This window comes from Cervus canadensis, chromosome 21 (assembly GCF_019320065.1).
Source record: "Cervus canadensis isolate Bull #8, Minnesota chromosome 21, ASM1932006v1, whole genome shotgun sequence".
NCBI lineage: Eukaryota > Metazoa > Chordata > Mammalia > Artiodactyla > Cervidae > Cervus > Cervus canadensis.
The window spans coordinates 27,796,443-27,816,174 of NC_057406.1; the positions used below are offsets into that span (position 1 = coordinate 27,796,443).

Below are 19,732 nucleotides of genomic sequence, written 5' to 3' on the forward strand. Positions count from 1 at the left end.
GGGTGTGGAGAAAAGGGAACCCTCTTACACTGTTGGTGGGAATGCAAACTAGTACAGCCGCTATGGAGAACAGTGTGGAGATTTCTTAAAAAACTGGAAACAGAACTGCCATATGACCCAGCAATCCCACTCCTGGGCATACACACTGAGGAAACCAGATCTGAAAGAGACACGTGCACCCCAATGTTCATTGCAGCACTGTTTATAATAGCCAGGACATGGAAGCAACCTAGATGCCCATCAGCAGATGAATGGATAAGGAAGCTGTGGTACATATACACCATGGAATATTACTCAGCCATTAAAAAGAATTCATTTGAATCAGTTCTAATGAGATGGATGAAACTGGAGCCCATTATACAGAGTGAAGTAAGCCAGAAAGATAAAGACCAATACAGTATACTAACGCATATATATGGAATTTAAAAAGATGGTAACAATAACCTATATGCAAAACAGAAAAAGAGACACAGATGTACAGAACAGACTTTTAGACTCTGTACTTTTAGACTCTCTGTGGGAGAAGGCGAGGGTGGGATGTTCAGAGAGAACAGCATTGAAACAAATATACTATCAAGAGTGAAACAGATCACCAGCCCAGGTTGGATGCATGAGACATGTGCTCAGGGCTGGTGCACTGGGAAGACCCAGAGGGATGGGATGGAGAGGGAGGTGGGAGGGGGGATCGGGATGGGGAATACATGTAAATCCATGGCTGATTCATGTCAATGTATGACAAAAACCACTACAATACTGTAAAGTAATTAGCCTCCAACAAATAAAAATACATGGAAAAAAATAAATAAAAAAAAGAAAAGAAAAATACCCCCACTAAGCTTGTTTCTGCCTTTTTCTATACAAATTTCAGCTTAGAACCTAGCTAAAATGTCTTCACCTTTGATATTTTTAAGTGCAATTTACATAGAAAGTTTGCTGATCTTACATGTTAATTATATTCCTTCCAATGTTGGATCTGAGACTCTCTTTAATTGGAGGAATAGTGTCAGCAAAGAGCTGTCTGATCTGTTAGTGACAACTGAGCTGTCACTGCCATCTTTCTGTTTGTGAGCTGGAAGCGGCAGACACTGGCCACTTAATGAACTCTGCCTGGCAGAGAGAAGACCTCCATGTCACACACTTCAGTGACTCTTCTCTTGCAGCTCCCATGTGTCCAAGTTTTTCTCCTTTCCTTGCCCTTTAATATCTTGTCTGCTTCCACGTTCAACAATGCCAATTGCCAGCATTACACGCAAGTCAGTGCATGGACCGCAGCAGATTGGGTTGCAAACCTTGTTCCTAAATGTCAGGTTCCCACCTGGAAAACCCTGCATGAACAGAAAGGATGGATGACAGCAGACGCGAAGGCGCCTGAGGGCCACTGAGAAGCCCATGAGGCCACTGTCAGCAGCACTTTATCATCCTAGATCCTGCTCCTCTTCTCTCTTCTCTCCTTCCATCGTCTTGCTCTCCTCCTCTCCCTGGTTCATTTCGCTCTTACCTCTCTCACTTCTTCCTGTAGATACCTGTTACCTTAAGGATATCTTATTCCCTCAGAATTTATAATGCTTGCCAAAAAAATTTCCTTTGAAATGTTTCTAGTCTGCCTTTTCATGCTAGGACTTAAAATCACTCACAGTCTCATACATTGAAGGCAAATTAGAATAGTCAATAAAAAGGAGATCACTGAGACCACGGCCAAAGAGCTGTATTTCTAGGTCACCTTTGCCCAGTATGGATCCCATTGTGCATGAAAGGAAAACAAAAAATAATGACAGTTGAAGGCAAAAAGGATGCTTTGATTTAAGGGATGAAATCCCAAGTACAAGGAATAGCCCTGCTGCTTTTCAATAGAAGACCAGAGGCAATCTGTCCCAGTCCCATGGTCTTCATGTAAGATTCTGGTGGGGAACATCCCTGGCGGTCCAACTGTTAACACTTCACCTTCCAGTACAGGGGCTGCATGTTTGATCCCTGGTCAGGGAGCTAAGATCCCATGTGCCTCCAAAAAACCAAAATATAAAACAGAAGCAATACTGTAACAAATTTAATACAGACTTAAAAAAAAATCTTTAAAATAAAAAGAGATTACAGCATCTACTTCCTGAGGAATGTGTGACAATCAAGCAAACATCTTCAAATTAAGCTTGTAGACCTTACAATTTTTTTTACCATAAGCAAAAGAAATTTATTTCTTGCAGCTCTGGAGGCTAAAAGGCTGAGATCAGAGTGCTAGAACAGTCAGGTTCTCTTCTTGGCTTGCAGATGGCCATGTTCTTGTGCCCCTGTATGACAAAGAGAACTCTTGTATCTCTTTCTCTTCTTATAAGGACACTAACCCATCACAAGGTTCTCACCCCTAAGACCTCTTCTAATTTGAATTCTCCCTCAAAGGCCAAACCTCCAACTGACCATTACATGGAGATAACAGGCTTTGACATATAAACTCAGGGGGTGGGGTTTAAGAATATACATAATTATTGCTAAAGATCCCAGAAATAATTAAGCCACCTGTTTTAAAACATGGATTAAAACACACACACACACCTGAGGAAAAACTGTCTTATTTATGATAAACAAAGGACCAACTATAAAGTATTCGTCACTCAGTTGTGTTCGACTTTTGGCGACCCCATGGACTATAGCCCGCCAGGCTCCTCTGTCCATGGGATTCTCGAGGCAAAAATACTGGAGTGGGTTGCCATTTCCTCCTCCTTTGCTTAGCTGTAAGATTTAAGAACAATTGTTTTACAATACAAATATACTATCCAAGGATACTTCAAGTTTAAACTTTAATCATGAAATACTTCAAACCTGAAAAGTGTAGAAATACAGTAACAGTGACCTATTAACATGCCTCTAATATGAACAGATGTTAATGTTTCCCATTATATGTTTCAATTTTTCCTTTTGAAAAAATAAAATGTTGCAGCTAAAATTAAAGACCTACCTCCCTTGTTTTCCTCTCTTCTTCTTCTCAAACAATCACTTTGCTGAAATTGTTGTGTATGTTTTCCATACAAGTTTTGAGACATTTACCTCCATAAAGAAAATTTACTAATATTAGTGTACTTTAAAACTTTTCGTACATATTAAACATACCCTTTTAACTGTTTCCCTCTAAAAAATATATTTCTTTTCTTTAAAGTACATTTCTTTTTTTAATATCTATTTATTTATTGGGGTGTGCCAGGTCTTAGTGGTGGCACATTGAATCTTTTTTTTAGTTGCTCCTTGTGGGATCTAGTTTCCTGACCAGGGATGGAACCCAGATCCCTTGTATTGGGAGTGAGGAGTCACAGCCACTGGAATATCAAGGAAGTCCCTAAAAATTATATTTCTGACATTGATCTATGCTGGCACCTGCAGTTCAAACTTGCTTATTTGTATGGCTCTATAACACAGTGTTGAGAAATAATTATATAATGTGTCTGCTTATATACATGAATTTCTCCCTAAATGTATAATTGCTGGGTCATAGCACACAAGTACCCTCATATTTATTTGTTGCTGTTCAGTTGCTAAGTTGGGTTTTACTCTTTGGGACCCCATGGACTGTAGCATGCCAGGCTCCTCTGTCCTCCACTACCTCTCGGAGTTCACTCAAATTCAGGTCCTTTGAGTTGGTGATGCTATCCAAATATCTCATCCTCTGCTGTCCCCATCTCTTTTCACATTTATAACACCATTGTTAATACATAATCTCTCCAGCAGGTGTCACCAGAATTATTACATTGTATTCATTATATAAGTTTGATATAGCATGCCATGACTTTTAATTGAATACTAACAATGTTGAAACCTTTTCAAAATTTCACTTGCATTCACTTTCTTCTGTGAATCGCCCATCATGGCCTTTGCCTATCTTTCTATTGGGTTGGTTTGCTTTCTATCATTAATTTGCAGAAGCTCTTTACATATTCTGGATACTAATAATTTAATGGTTATATACATTACAAATTTCTGGCAGTTTTTATCTTCTTTTTTCACATTGTTCATGGTATATTATGGAAGTGATTCTGTAGTTAGATTTATTAATATTTTCCTTATTAGTCTGTGCTTGTACATCACATGTAAGAAATCTAGACCTGATATAACTAAAATACTATTTTCCCATGTTTCTTCTCTATATTTTATTATTTTACTTTTTAAAGTTAGGCTTTTAGTTCATGGAATTCACTTTGTATATATGAACAGATATAAACTTTTTCTATATCAATTTTTGTCATAATATCATTTATTTAATAGTCCATCTTGTTTCTGCCAATTTTTATTACCACACTCCTCAAAATAGAGTTGGCTCTAAATTTCCTTTCTATTCCATTGGCTTATCTATTCCTGTGTCAACCCTCACAGATTTCATTCTTATGGACTCACAGAAGTTTTAACTCTAAAATCTCAGTGACTAAAAGCAACAAAGTTTATTTCTTGTTTATGCTGCATGTCTAACATGTATTAGGTGGGCCACTGCTCTATTTTTTCTCACCCCAAGGCCCAACTGATAAAACAGCTATTATCCAGCAGATTGCCATGTTCTGAGAAACAATGAAAAAGAGTTGCCAGTCATGTATCAATACTAGTTCCCAATGCTTTCACTCACCTGGAAGTGACAGATATCACTTCTGATTACATTTCATTGGTCCCAGGCAGTCATCTGATCAAAGCTAACTTTAAAGGGATAAACAAGTAAAACCCTGACATGTACTAAGACAGAACCAAAATTATTTACTGGACAGTATTAAAGGCTCTTGTAGTTACTACTATACAGTTTACACAAACTGAAACTTTTTTTTGGCCACGCCACTCGGCACATGGGATTTTAGTTCCCCAATCAGGGATCAAACCCATGCCCACTGCATAATGAAGTCATAATGAATGGACTGTCAGGGAAGTCCCCAAAATTGAATCTAAAAAAAAAAAAAAAACTTCATCTTAAACGTTATCAACTTGCTAAACTACCTTATTGGTTTTAATAGTTTGTCTGGAGTTTCTGTTGGATTTTCTTGGTAGATATTCCACTTTTTATAAATAATAACAGTCTTGTGTCTTCTTTCCCAATCCTTATGCAATCTATCTCATTTATATGTGTTTGTGTGTCGAGGTATGTTACTATGCTGTTGAGGTATGTTACTATACTTCTAGTAAAATGCAGAAATATAGTAGAAATAATATTAATAACTAACAATAAAAAGGTATGTATTGTCAACCTTTTCAATTTTTGTGAATTTCATCAGCATAAAGTATTTTTATATTAGTTGGCACTTCCTCAATTATTAGTGAAGTTATTCTTTCTTTATGTTCTTGGCCATTTAACATATCCTTTTATGAATTGTCCATTTACACCTGTTGCTTATTTTTCTATCACACTGTTTGCCTTTTTCTTACTAATACATAAGAATGCTTATATGTTCAGATACTAATCCTTTGTGGATAAAATACATTTGAATATCTTCTTATAGTCTATGGCTGGTATATATTTTAATAGTGTCTTTTGTCATACAGAAGTTTAATACAGTTAAAATTCTTTCCTCCACATTTTGAGATTTTGTCTTTTTAAAGAAATCCTCACTATCAAAAGATCATATAAATATTTTTATATGTTTTTTTCTAAATGGTTTTATTTTTTAGTTTTTACATTTAGTCTCTTAATACAATGAGCCCTATGTGGTAGAATATTGGGAGGGGTAAGAATAAAGGAAAAACAATAATTTACTTAATGCCAACATAGCCGACCATTAAAAATGTTTTAATGATGAATATTACTAACATCTCTCACAACTCCTAACCGTCTGCAAAGGATAGTTGGGAAATTATGAAAGAAATGAATCCTATCTAAAATTTCAAGAAAGGAAACCAATAATTTAGTGCCCCATAAGTGAAAAGCTCCATGCTAGGTATGTTCCCATAACTCACTCATCCTTAGAAAAAACAACCTAATAGTAATCCTATTTTACAGATTCCAAAGATCATCTAGGGCTTCCCAAATGGTGCAGTGGTTAAGAATCCACCTGCCAATGCAATAGATGCAAGTTTGATCCCTGGGTCAGGAAAATCCCCTGGAGAAGGAAATGGCAACCCACTCCAGTTTCGTGCCTGGAAATTTCCATGGACAGAGGAGCCTGGCAGGCTACAGTCCATGGGTCCACAGAGTCAGACATGACTAAGTACACACCCACACATACACACAAGGACACCTAACTGTGAGAATAAAATCCAAGGCCAGATTTCTAACTTCGAAGTTCATTTCCTTCCATTTTCTTCCCACCCCAGAATCCCTCAGTATTTTCTAAGGCTGAAGGGCAGATTGACACATTGGGATTTTAAGACAAAGTTAGACACTAGAAAAAAGAGGCAATGACTCTGGCAGAAAATTTGCTTGCTTTTATATATATATGCGCTATGTCTCTTTGAGTATATTGTACAATTATTTTCAAGTTCAAAGCATTGATTCAAGCCCTGTAGACCTGAGTTCAAACCTGTTATATCAAGCAAGCTATTTTCCTAGCCTCAGTTGAAGAAGTATAATAACAGCTACTGCCCAGGACTGTTGAAGAGATTACACAAGTTACATAGAAAAAGCATTCAGCACTCTGTCTGGTACCTAATAGGCAGTGAAGTATTATTTCCATAAAATCTCAATTGCACTATACATATGAACCCACAAATTCCACTCCCCCCCAGAAAGGCACCTACAACCCAAAGAATGTTGGAAGCTATTGCTGTCCTCTCTCCCTTCTCTTGTTCCCCTTTTCTTTTTCTGATGCTATTGTTTCTTCTTGCCAGGCTCTGCCTGAGGCAGTGCTTTGTTGATAATACTGGACCTACTCTATAAACAGGTATCCTGTTATTAATTATGACGAGGTTCAGCCCAGTTGAGTTAAATTACTTTCAGAAGGCCAAGTCGGTGCCAGAATGAGTCACCAATAAACTGAGATTTTCCTCCTCCCCCGCACTTTGTTCCCACAGTGGTCACAGCTGCCTGCAGGTTCCTAGAGGCTGGAGTTACCGAAGAGTGACCGAGGCAGTGACCGCTGAGCTCTCATTGCTTATCCTCCCCCATTATCCCAGAAACGAACAAGCTGGCATCCACAGGAATTAGTAGGATCATACTGGGACAAATAGAGATGTCAAATTGATTGTGTCTCTGGTTCTCCCCAGCAAATCTGTTTCTTTCCCATCAGTTTCGATCTCATTCTTGGTTTTTCTCTTTCCCTTTCTATTCTCCTTCGATCAGTGCTTCCTCCCTCGAGCTGTTATTTTCCTCCTCTTTGTTCTCCTGTGTGACATCTACCATCGTCATCCTATCCCCATTCTCCTCCTCATCTCCTCCTCCTTCCTGACTCCATTCAAAAATAATGATAATGATAAAGATAACAACAACAGTAATAAACAGTTGTCTGCTGACTGTACTGCAGGAACACAAAGTACTTTCCATTAGTGATCACTGGTGGCTCCTCAAGTCCCGCCAGCCTGGTGGTGGAACTGATGGCCATAGTGAGGTAGGTGGGGGAGTGTGGGTGGTTCCCAGTAAGCACCCACTTGAATCATTCCACTGCCAATCCTTCTGACAATGTCTAATGCAGGCAAATGCACAGTAGCTAATTAAGTCCGTGTTGCTACTGCACTCCCAATCGCAATGCAGTTTCCAGTGGAAAATTCCCAGTCTACAAAAGTAAAAGAAAAAATGAGGCTGAAAGGATGTTTTAACTAAGATTGTGACATCATCTCTTGATTTTATGTCTGTCCAGCTTTTGCTCTGTGAATGAGTAGGCTTGTGCTTTTCAGAGCAATGTTGTAACACACACATGTACTAAAAATTATACTGGAATGCCCAATGAAGCCTGCATCTACCCAGACAAATTAGCTGGTAGAGATACCCAATGTAGTTAATTCAGGAGTGTAAACTCTTACCTTTTCATATATAGCAATTTAAAAACTGACTCAGATGCATCATTACCTCAAACTCTTAATCCTGCCTATAATTTTGCCTTGATCTCCTAATGTATATTTACTTGATATTTTAATTTAAAAATTCTTGTTGTTTTTAACATGCTTGTTTATGCATTTTGTATAAGCCACTTCGAATCTTTTGTGGGACAATTTGAGTTTGGAAATAAATAAATGAAGTAATAAACTCTGTCTTTACACAATTATCAAGACTAACACGTCTTGATCTCTACCCTTGCTTTTAGCTCTTGGTTTTTGTTTTTTTGTATTTTTTTTCATCTTCACTGCCTTATTTATAATTTGACCTCACATTGTAGACTGAATGTTTGTGTCCCCTCAAAATTCATATGTTGAAAAAAAATTCACAGTGCAATGGTATTTGGAGGCAAGGCCTTTGGGAGGTCACGAGGTCATGAGGATGTAGCTGGTAAGAGAGTCCTGGTAAAGACTCTCTCCCTGGTAAAGAGAGTCCAGAGATTCCTTCACCTCTTCTACCAAGTAAGGACACATGAACCTAGAAGCAGGCTCTCATGAGACACCAGATCTGTCAACACCTTGATCTTGGACTTCTCAGCCTCCAGACCCATAACAAATAAATCTTCCATGTTTATAAGCACCTTGTCTACAGTACTTTTTTACAGCAGCCCAAACACACTAAGATACCTCATGAGAGTATTTGATTTAAAGATATCATTTGAAGACATGCAAGGTTTGTTTTATCTGGGTTATGCAAACCATCCACACTCACATAAGGGACGAACGGATTTGGAAAAATAGCAGCACAAACTAAATATTTATTGGCCACTACTCTAAGCTAAATATCTGGGAAATTCTGGCTTGAAAGTCCTTTTTTTTGACACAAATTATGCAGGTGTAGTATTTCAAGCCATGCTAAGCTTAAAGGAGGGATCCAGCAGGTGCTACTGTCAGCCTCACCTTGAGTAGTTCAACACTCCGCATGTATGCTAAGTCATTTCAGTTGTGTCTGACTCTTTTCGACCCTATGGACTATAGCTTGCCAGACTCCTCTGTCCATGGGATTCTCCAGGCAAGAATGCTAGAATGGGTTGCCATTCCCTGGGGATCTTCCCAACCCAAGGATGAAACCTGTGTCTCCTGCATTGCATGTGGATTCTTTACTCACTGAGCCATCTGGGAAGCCCCAAGACTTTACCAATAAGCAAATTATCACAAGGAACAAAGTTTCCTCACAACCTATTGAAAGTTTCTATTGCACAATGAAGCTATGACTTGGAAAATTAATTCACTGGTATTTATGGACTAAAGCAGAGAACTGCTATTTATATCTTTCTCTTCCACATTCCTAAGGGTTAGAGAGTTCTTCTCACCACTGATTCCCCCGTAATAGGTCATGTGCTCTGTGGTATAGTGGTCTGATTGCAACCCCAGCTCTGCCAGTTATAATCTGTACACTTTAGGGTAACTTGCTTAAACTGCCTGTACATCAGATTTTTCATCAGTGAAACAAAACAATAGTTCTTAGAAACTGAAACACCTGCATACGGAAACTGACAAACCATAAACATACAGATGGAACAGTTAAGTTTCTTCATACCTCTATAACATAATTGCTGAATTATATGTCTGTATCTCTAAAGTTCTCAAAGAGAGATGCCTGAGGAAAGGTCCTAATTAGTGATAACTGGTTATCCCAGCTGGCATCATCAAGTGGTTGATGACATCTTCTAAGGCAAAGACATGGTGCCCATAAGAAATTACACAGTAACCAAAGCTGTGTCTTTTAGATTTAAACCTGTTCCAGCCATGGCAAGTGTCCCAGTGCTAACAAATGTTTACTGTATTTCACGATCAGTTGAGCTGGGTATATGGACAATCCCACCACGTGTGTACACACACGTGTGGGCGCGCACACACACACATACACACACAGAATAGCAATGTGGTACAGCTGGGTATATGGACAATCCCACCACGTGTGTACACACACACACACACACACACACAGAACAGCAATGTGGCCAAAAGACTAGACTGTGCCATCAGATACAGACTGAGGTTTCTGTTCCTCTACGTATTAGCTAAGTGGCCTTGGGCAAGTTAAACTTGCTAAGCTTCAATTTTCACTTGTAAAATGGAGATAATACCTACTTTGAGGGCTTGTAAGTAGAAAAACAAATGAGACAATCCATGTAAATCATTTAACCTTGTGCTTGACACACATGAAGCATTCATCAAACAGGAGCTGCTATTATTGTTGTTGTTGTTATCATTACTATTTTATCATCCCAAATTCAGAGTAATGTTTCATTAATGATGGAGATATAGCATTAGTTACAAAATAATTTTATTTTACTTACTGAAAAAAAGGTTTAGCAGTTTTATCGAAGTGATAATTAGATAAGAGGCTGCCATGATTCTTCCAGATGACTGGGTTAGAGTGACTGGTTGTTCAGGTGGCATTATTATTAATAATGGTGATAATTACTGAACCCTTTAATGTCCCATAATTACCAATGAAGCTGCCACTGAAGTGCCACATCAAAAAACTTTATTTTTTTCTTTTGCTTATGAATTCCATTTCTTTGTTCACCAAGCATGGGAGGTAGATGTCAGTACTCATAATGATCCTTCCTTTCATGCACATTTTGCTTTGAACAATTTCTTCCAGTACATTTGGCTGGAAGGTAATAGGCCTGTATCATATTTCTATGTGCCTCAGAAGGAAGGAAAAGAACTTAGAGGGAGAGAGTGAAAAACCTCAGTACATTCAACACAAAAGAAAGAGGGGTAGAGGAGACTTTATCAGCAGCCTAATATCTTATAAAAGGTTCATTTGCCTGAGAGTGTTGAAGAAAGAGACCTTGGTCCTTTAAGGGACTCTAACAGGCAAATATGATGACAACTCAGAAAAGCACAACTGAATCCCATCCAGAGGGAAATATCTGAATGGAAAGGAAGCCAAGTTGGGTTTGGAGAATTATATAAAGGAAATGTAATATAATCAAGTCTACCTGGATATTCTCCAGGCTCAGTTCTGTGTTATTTTGGCAGTGATTTCATTAGTCATTTGTAGAGTTACAAACTTGATACTCACTCGGTGTATTTTTTAAGCCAACCTACACTGGCTCCTTGTTTCAGTTTGCAAAATTTTTTTCATTCATTTATAATTTCTGGTCTAAAGATTTAATCTCTGAATAAAATTCTGGAAGAAAAATTCAGGTACTTTAACAGCAAAAAAAAAACACTTGCTTTACTTTATATCTGGCATCAAGGTAGTCAGTTACATCCGCATCCTGTTTTCCACATGTAATAACTTCATTCAATATGTTTTTCAGACTGATCCATGTTGATATATGGCAGAAACAAACACAAGATTATAAAGCAATCATCCTCAAATTAAAAATAAATAAATTTTTAAAAATAAGTCTTTCATTCAATAAGCATTTCCTGAATTTTCACAAGTATCTTAAGCATGTCATTACTCATGAAACCAAACATGATATGATTCCCTACTCTACTATTCCAAGGCTGAAACTTCTCCCAAGAGTCTTGATATTTTCAGAAATGCATAATGTCTCCTTGCAGACTATTTCAAACACTGCTCACCTGGTGTGAGCTGAAGAAACTTTCAATCTGTCCTCATCACCTGAACTCTAGGTGTCAGGAAGAATAAAGCAAGAGGGAAGAAGCAACAGGAAGAGTGTTAGAAGCTGAGACTCCAAAATGAGGATGAGAGAGCACTGAAGCGCTGACACAGATAATTCAGTCACTGACTCCCTTCCTGTTAAGTACCCAAAGGATCTGGAAGTTCTCCAAAGGCTTGAAAATTCTTCTTTTAAAAGTGGTTCCATAAAATCATTCTCACTGGATGAAATGCAGAGAACACACAGTTGTTAGTGAAGAACTAGAATTTCCAATGGCCTTACATTTTTCAGGGAAGAAAAAGGTAGAAACTTAACTCATTTGTGATCTTCGCAGGGTCTTCAAAATGTTTTATAAAGCTATTTATGTTCCAAGTAAACACTGCTTCTGATAACAGGTTACAAGTTCATGAGTGATAGATACTTTGAAGGTAAGCATGCAATTCATTGGGCTTGCCTGGTGGCTCAGTGGTAAAGAATTCACCTGCCAATGCAGGAGACACAGGTTTGACCCCTGGCTCAGGAAGATAACCTGGAGGAGCAAATGGCAGCCCACTCCAGTATTCTTGCCTGGGAAATCCCTTGGGCAGAGGAGCCTGGTGGGCTACAGTTCATGGGGTCACAAGAGTCGGATACGATTCAGCGACTATCCTGTCACCACTACCATACAATTCATTAATAACGTACATAGCACTCAGTTCCTAAAATCATTTCCCCAAATCTACTTCCCTAGTGGCCTAACGATTTTTCTTAAGGGATTCATCCCAGGGTTCTTATTATCATTATCTTTTATGACCTTAATGAATGTTAGTGCCTACTTTATAGTGTGGAGGTTATTGTCAAGTGCCCTATGTATGCAAGCAATTAAATTGAGAAAAATGCTTAATTTCTGAGACTCAACTTATTATTTTGCCGACAAAGGTCCATATAGTCAAAGCTACGGTTTTTCCAGCAGTCATGTATGGATGTGAGAGTTGGACCATAAAGAAAGCCGAGCACCAAAGAATTGATGCTTTTTAACTGTGTTGGAGAAGACTGAGAGTCCCTTGGACTGCAAGGAGATCCAACCAGTCCATCCTAAAGGAGATCAGTCCTGAATATTCATTGGAAGGACTGATGCTGAAGCTGAAGCTCCAGTACTTTGGCGACCTGCTGTGAAGAATTGACTCATTAGAAAAGACCCTGATGCTAGGAAAGATAAGGCAAGAGGAGAAGGGGACAACAGAGGATGAGATGGTTGTATGGCATCACCGACTTGATAGACATGAGTTTGAGTAAGCTCCAGGAGTTGGTGATGGACAGGGAAGCCTCACGAGCTGTAATCCATGGGGTCGCAAAGAGTTGGACACAACTGAGTGACTGAACTGAACTTACTACTCTGCATAGGCATTTTATAAATGCCTAAAGAAGATATAACATACAAAGTTCAGACTTCAGAATGAGAAATAGTTTATAATTTTCAATTCCAAGTTAAGCGTGAGCCTGATAAGACTGTTTCAAATCTCTCATTTTAGAGATTAAATACAAAAATTCCTGGGTAAATATCAGTTTTATAAATGCATTATTGATTTGGTTATATTTTCTCTGTGCTCCTGAAGCAGTCCACTTAATCACAAACATTTTTTCAAGACTGTAGGATTCAATCTTTATATTTTAAATCACTCCAAGCTTAATAAGGCAATGTTTGTTCCCTAGCTCATTTACACTGAGGATCTTAATAACTTACTGTGACTTAGAAAAGTCTCTCCAGAAAACACGTGAAATTATTTTCAGGATTAAGTAAGGAATTCTCAACTGTATTTACCCTTTCAGCCATGAGGGCAAACATCTTTAGCTTGCAATTTCAAGCACTTATTGATCCAGAATCGATAGTAACTTGTGTTTAAAAGCACACATCTCAGAGGCATAAATTGGAAAAATATAAAGAAATATGACCTGAAAATACTTGGCACACTTTTTCCCATCTTAGAAGCTGAGTGAACTATATGTATATGACCAAACAAGTGAATTTAGAGCAGCATTACTGAATTACAATCAATGGTTGCTGCTGTTGTTTAGTCACTAAGTTGTGTCCAGCTCTTTTGTGACCCCATGGAGTGAAGCCTGCAGGTCTCTCTGTCCATGGGATTTCCTAGGCATGAACAATGAATACTGGAGTAGGTTGCCATTTCCTTCTCCAGGGGATCTTCCCAACCCAAGGATCAAATGTGCATCTCCTGCATTGGCAAGCGGATTCTTTACCACTGAGCCACCTGGGAAGCAGAATCAATGGTAGCTCATGACAAAGTATGAGCATGTGTATGTGTGTTGGGTAGGGGGAGAGACAGGATGAGAAAATACACAAAGATGGAGCAATTTCTCTTTATCAGATCTTGTTCAGGACACTGAAAATACAGTGTGAATAAGATAGGGTTCCTGATCTTGGGGAGCTAATATTCCTGTCAAGGGATACAGGCTATAAGAGACATAAATTTAAAAAAATTCAGAAATATATCCCTGATTTAGGATCTAATTTAAGTTCAAAATAATGATACCTCAGAATCAGAGATGGCCAAAATAGAGGCCATTCAACCCACTGTAAGTATGAGCAGAAAAGACAGACAACAGTTTTAGGACATCAAAGACTTGGCTTTTATAATTATTAGATACAAAGCATAAACCATACTTTGGCCAGAAGAGAAGAGCTGACTCATTGGAAAAGGCCCTGATGCTGGGAAGATTGAGGGCAGTAGGAGAAGGGGGCAACAGAGGATGAGATGGCTGGATGGGATCACAGACTCAATGGACATGAGTTTGAGCAAGCTCCGGAAGATGGTGAAGAATAGGGAAGCCTGGGGTGCTGCAGTCCATGGAGTCACAAAGAGTCGGACAAGACTCAATGACTGAAAAAAACAACAGCATAAATGAACATGTATAAAACGTTACAATCTTTTAAAGTATTTGGGCCAAAATACGATTAAGGAAGTAATGATCAGAAAACACCATGAAAAACTAAGGGAGAATCAACATTTAGAAATAAGACACAAATAGGGTAAAGATGGAGTCTCAGTGAATGGGTGAGGCATCAGAACAGAGCAAGTTGGTAAACTGGAAAAGAGATATGAAAACATTACCTAGAGTACTGCACAGAAAGAAAACAAGAACAGTATGAAAGGACAGAGAAATGAGAGTCTATCATGAATCCAATTGAGTCCCAGAAGAAGAGAACATTTTAAAATGAAACAGGGACTGACGAACCTATTTGCAGGGCGGAATGAAGACACAGACATGGAGAAGAGACTTGTGGACACAGGATGGGAAGGTGAGGGAGGGATGAATTGAGAAGAGCGTGGAAACATACACATCATCACACACAAAACAGCCAGCCAGTGAGACTGCTGCATGATGCAGGGAGCTCAAAACTGGCACTCTGTGACAACCTAGAGGCATGGGATGGGGTGGGAGATGAGAAGGAGGTTCAAGAGGAAAAGGACATATGTATACCTGTGGCTGCTCATGTTAATGTATGGCAGAAACTAACACAATATTGTAAAGCAATTATCCTCCAACTAAAAATAAATTTTTAAAAAATTTAAATAAATAAATGAATAAAATGGATAACCAAGTGATAATTTGCCAAGATGTATGATGGGTGAACTTTTCTACAGGTTTTGTTTTGATAAGAACATGATTAAACAATGCTTCTGAATGATTTTTAGAAACAAAATGGAAAAAGCACAGAAGGGATAGGTTTGAAGATACAACTAGTGTAAAAATTTTCAGAATTGATAAAGTGTATATACACTGTACACACACATACACACACACACACACACACAAATAAGAAGTTGCACATAAACCAAATAGGACAGACCTTGAGATACACACTGGGGTATTTTTTAAAAGGCTACAGAATACTGAAAACAAGAAAAGAAACATCGAAGCAGATGGAGAGAAAAGACAGGTCATTTACCAGGAATGATAATTATACCCATAACCTGCCCCTCGTTGGCAACAGTGGAAGCCAAAGACTGAGCATTACTAACTTCAGAGCCTGACAGAATATAACTGTCAATCCAGAATTGTAAATCTAGCAAAACTTATCACTTCAAAATGAAGTGTACAAAATGAGTAAAATGAAGATACATTCAAAGGAACAACAACTGAGGGAGCTTACCACCAACAGACTTTTACCAAAGGAACTTTCAAGTTATGTATTTTGTGAACAAGAAAAATGATCCTAGAAGTGTTATACACATTTAATATAGATTTTTGTGGTCATGATTGCAGTCCTGTGACTATATTAAAAATCATTCAATTGTACCCTTTAAGTGGGTAGAAAGTATGGAGCAGGAATTACATCTAAACAAAGCTGGTTTCAAAAACCATAAGGGACAAAGACAGTATGACTTGAAAACTAGGCAAAAATTAGTATCTGGACTTCTTTCTTAAACCTTTAATCTTGCTGGGGTTTAATGTACAAAGACAGTTACACTGACATGCATCTCAAGAGGATAGCGGAAACATACTTAGACCTGCCTATAAATCAAGAATATTTTTTAGTGAAATCTTAAAAGTTTTTCAGCTTATATTTTATTAATTAAATTAATATATAATAATAGGTCAGTTGATAAAGAATCCACCTGCAATGCAGGAGACCCTGGTTTGATTTCTGGGTGGGGAAGATCCCCTGGAGAAGGGAAAAGCTACCCACTCCAGTATTCTGGCCTGGAGAATTCCACGGGCTGTATAGTCTATGGGGTCACAAAGAGTTGGACATGACTGAGTGACTTTCACTTTTCAACCATTTTTTTAAAAATATAGACTAAAATAACTTCTTAATAATAGCAAAAAAAAAAAAAAAACAATTTCAAAGACAAAATCATAACACAAATTCAGATAAGTCACATTTTCATCCCTGTTTTCCAAACTGTTCCCTCCACTCCACACTGGTAATTAATACTTAATTACTATTTCCCTCATTTCTCAAAAACTAATTATTTCAGAGTTGGAAAACTAATATAACCATATTTCATTGTATTACACAAGAAAAGCACCATGACTTTTTGATGACTGCATCCAGAACAAGCTTGAGAACCATCATAAATCTAACCACAAACACTGGGTATAAACAAGAGTCTTTGACAGCCTCCAGGTCAGTTTAGGTCAGTTCAGTTGCTCAGTCGTGTCCGAATCTGCGACCCCATGGACTGCAGCATGCCAGGCCTCCCTGTCCATCATCAACTGCCGGAGTTTACTCAAACTCATGTCCATTGAGTTCGTGATGCCATCCAACCATCTCATCCTCTGTTGTCCCCTTCTCCTCCTGCTTTCAATCTTTCCCAACAGCAGGGTCTTTTCAAATGAGTCAGCTCTTCACATCAGGTGGCCAAAGTATTGGAGTTTCAGCTTCAACATCAGTCTTTCCAATGAACACCCAGAATTGATCTCCTTTAGGATGGACTGGTTGGATCTCCTTGCAGTCCAAGGGATTCTCAAGAGTCTTCTCCAACACCACAGTTCAAAAGCATCAATTCTTCAGTGCTCAGCTTTCTTTATAGTCCAACTCTCACATCCATACATGACCACTGGAAAAACCACAGCTTTGACTAGATGGACCTTTGTTGGCAAATAATTTCTCTGCTTTTTAATAAGCTGTTTAGGTTGGTCATAACTTTTCTTCCAAGGAGCAAGAGTCTTTTAATTTCATGGCTTCAGTCACCATCTGCAGTGATTTTGGAGCCCAAAAAAATAAAGTCTGACACTGTTTCCATCACTTCTATTTGCCATGAAGTGATAGGACCAGATGCCATGATCTTAGTTTTCTGAATGTTGAGTTTTAAGCCAAATTTTTCACTCTCCTCTTTCATCAAGAGGCTCTTTAGTTCTTCTTCACATTCTGCCCTAAGGGTGGTGTCATCTGCATATCTGAGATTGTTGCTATTTCTTCCAGCAATCTTGATTCCAGCTTGTGATTCCTCCAGTCCAGCATTTCTCATGATGTACTCTGCATATAAGTTAAATAAGCAGGGTGACAATATACACCCTTGATGCACTCCTTTCCCAATTTGGAACCGGTCTGTTGTTCCATATCCAGTTCTAACTGTTTCTTCCTGACCTGTATACAGATTTCTCAGGAGGCAGGTCAGATGCTCTTCTATTCTCATCTCTTGAAGAATTTTCCACAGTTTGTTGTGACCCATACAGTCAAAGGTTTTGGCATAATCAATAAAGAAAAAGTAGATGTCAATAAAGCAGACAGCCTTCAGGAACCAGCTAAAGATGATGCCTTTTTTTAAAAAAAATCAGACTTTAATTTTTTGAGTTACCATATGATCCTGCAATCCCACTCTTGTACATACATCCAGAGATTAGTATAATTTGAAAAGATGCATGCACCCCAGTTCTCTCTGCAATACTATTTACAATAACCAAACTATGGAAGCAATCTAAATGCCCATTAACAGATGAATGGATAAAAAAGATGTGTTTTATAAATAAATGTTCAAAGGACTATTACTCAGCCCTAAAAAGGAATGAAATAATGCCACTTGTAGCCACATGGATGGCACCTAGAGATGATCATACTAAGTGAAGTGTGTCAGACAGAGAAAGACAAACATCATATGATATCACTTATACATAGAATCTAAGGGGAAAAAAGATATAAATGAACTTATCTACAAAACAGAAATAGACTCACAGACATAGAAAACAAACTTATGGTTACCAAAGGGGAAAGGGAGGAGGAATAAACTAGGAGATTAGGATTAACATATATTCACTACTTTATATAAAATAGATAACCAGGAAGGACCTACTGTACAGCACAGGGAACTATATTCAATATTTTGTAATAACCTATAAAGGAAAAGAATCTGAAAAAGAATATATATATATACATATGTATATATATATATATATATAGGCTTCCCTAGTGGCTTAGACGGTAAGTAATCTGCCTGCAATGCAGGAGATGCAGGTTTGATCCCTGGGTTGGGAAGATTCCCTAGAGAAGGGAATGGCAACCCAACCCACTCCAGTCTTCTTGCCTGGATAATCCCATGGACGGAGGAGTCTGCTGGGCTACAGACCATGGGGTCACAAAGAGTTGGACACGACTAAGTGACTAACACACAATGTGTGTGTGTGTGTGTGTGTGTGTGTGTGTGTAACTGAATCACTTTGCTACACACCTGAAAGTAACACCAAATTGTCAGTCAACTATATTTCAATAAAAAATACTTTATCTTTTGAAACAGTTTTAGATTTACAGGAGAAACATGAGCGGATAGCACAGACAGTTTCCATATACCTCTCCCCTTCTCACAATTTCTTTTATTTTTTTACTGAAACATAGTTGTGTACAATACTATGTTCATTTCAATTGTACTACACAACAATTTGACATCTGCATACATTATGAAAGGATCATCACAGTAAGTCTAGTAACCACCTGTCCCCATACAAAAAGTTACTATAATAATATTGTATGCTGTATTACAGATTCTTTATTCTATATATTACATCCTGGTGACTTATTTCATAACTGGAGATTTGTACTTCTTAATCCTCTCACCTATTTGGCCCCCACACCCCTCCATTCCGGCAACCACTCATTTGTTCTCTGTATCTATGAATGTATTTTCATTTTGGACAAAGCCTGTCTTTTGATTAAAGGAGAGTTTCTGGTCAGGTGCACAGGAAAAGACATCTGGGGGCCAGGGGTACTTTGAACACCGTGTTTGAAATTACCATCTGCTTCCATCAGTGCTTGCAACAGTGTGCAAGGAAAACAGGTTTCAGAGCCAGGTATTTCCAAGCTGTGAAACTTTGAGCAAGTTGCTTAACCTATCTATGCTTTGCTTTTCTTGTTTAAAAAGAAACAAGGATGAGGACTTCACCGGTGGTCCAGTGGTTAAGAATCCACCTGCCAGTGCAGGGGATACGGGTTCCACCCCTGGTCTGAGACGCTTCCACATGCCATAGAGCGTCTGAGCCCCTGTGCAGCAACTTCTGAAGTTGTGCCCCCCAGAGCCAGTGCTCCGCAGCAAGAGAGGCTATCCCAACGAGAAGCATCACAACTAGAGAGCAGCTCTTGCTTGTCATCAAGTTTCCCTGGTTGCTCAGACGGTAAAGAGTCTGCCTGCAGTGCAGGAGACCCGGCTTTGTTCTCTGGCTCAGGA

The 19,732-nt window shown here is 38.5% G+C and overlaps 1 long non-coding RNA gene across 1 annotated transcript in view; it reads right to left on the bottom strand.

Annotated features, from left to right (window-relative positions):
- Positions 1-2,119: 2,119 nt before the first annotated feature.
- LOC122423767 overlaps positions 2,120-19,732 on the bottom strand; it is a 74,046-nt gene continuing 56,433 nt past the window's right edge. The window contains exons 2-3 of the long non-coding RNA XR_006264216.1: positions 2,948-3,036; positions 2,120-2,282 (exon numbers count right to left, since the gene is read on the bottom strand). This is a non-coding gene — a long non-coding RNA (uncharacterized LOC122423767). The remainder of the gene's footprint in view (positions 2,283-2,947; positions 3,037-19,732) is intronic.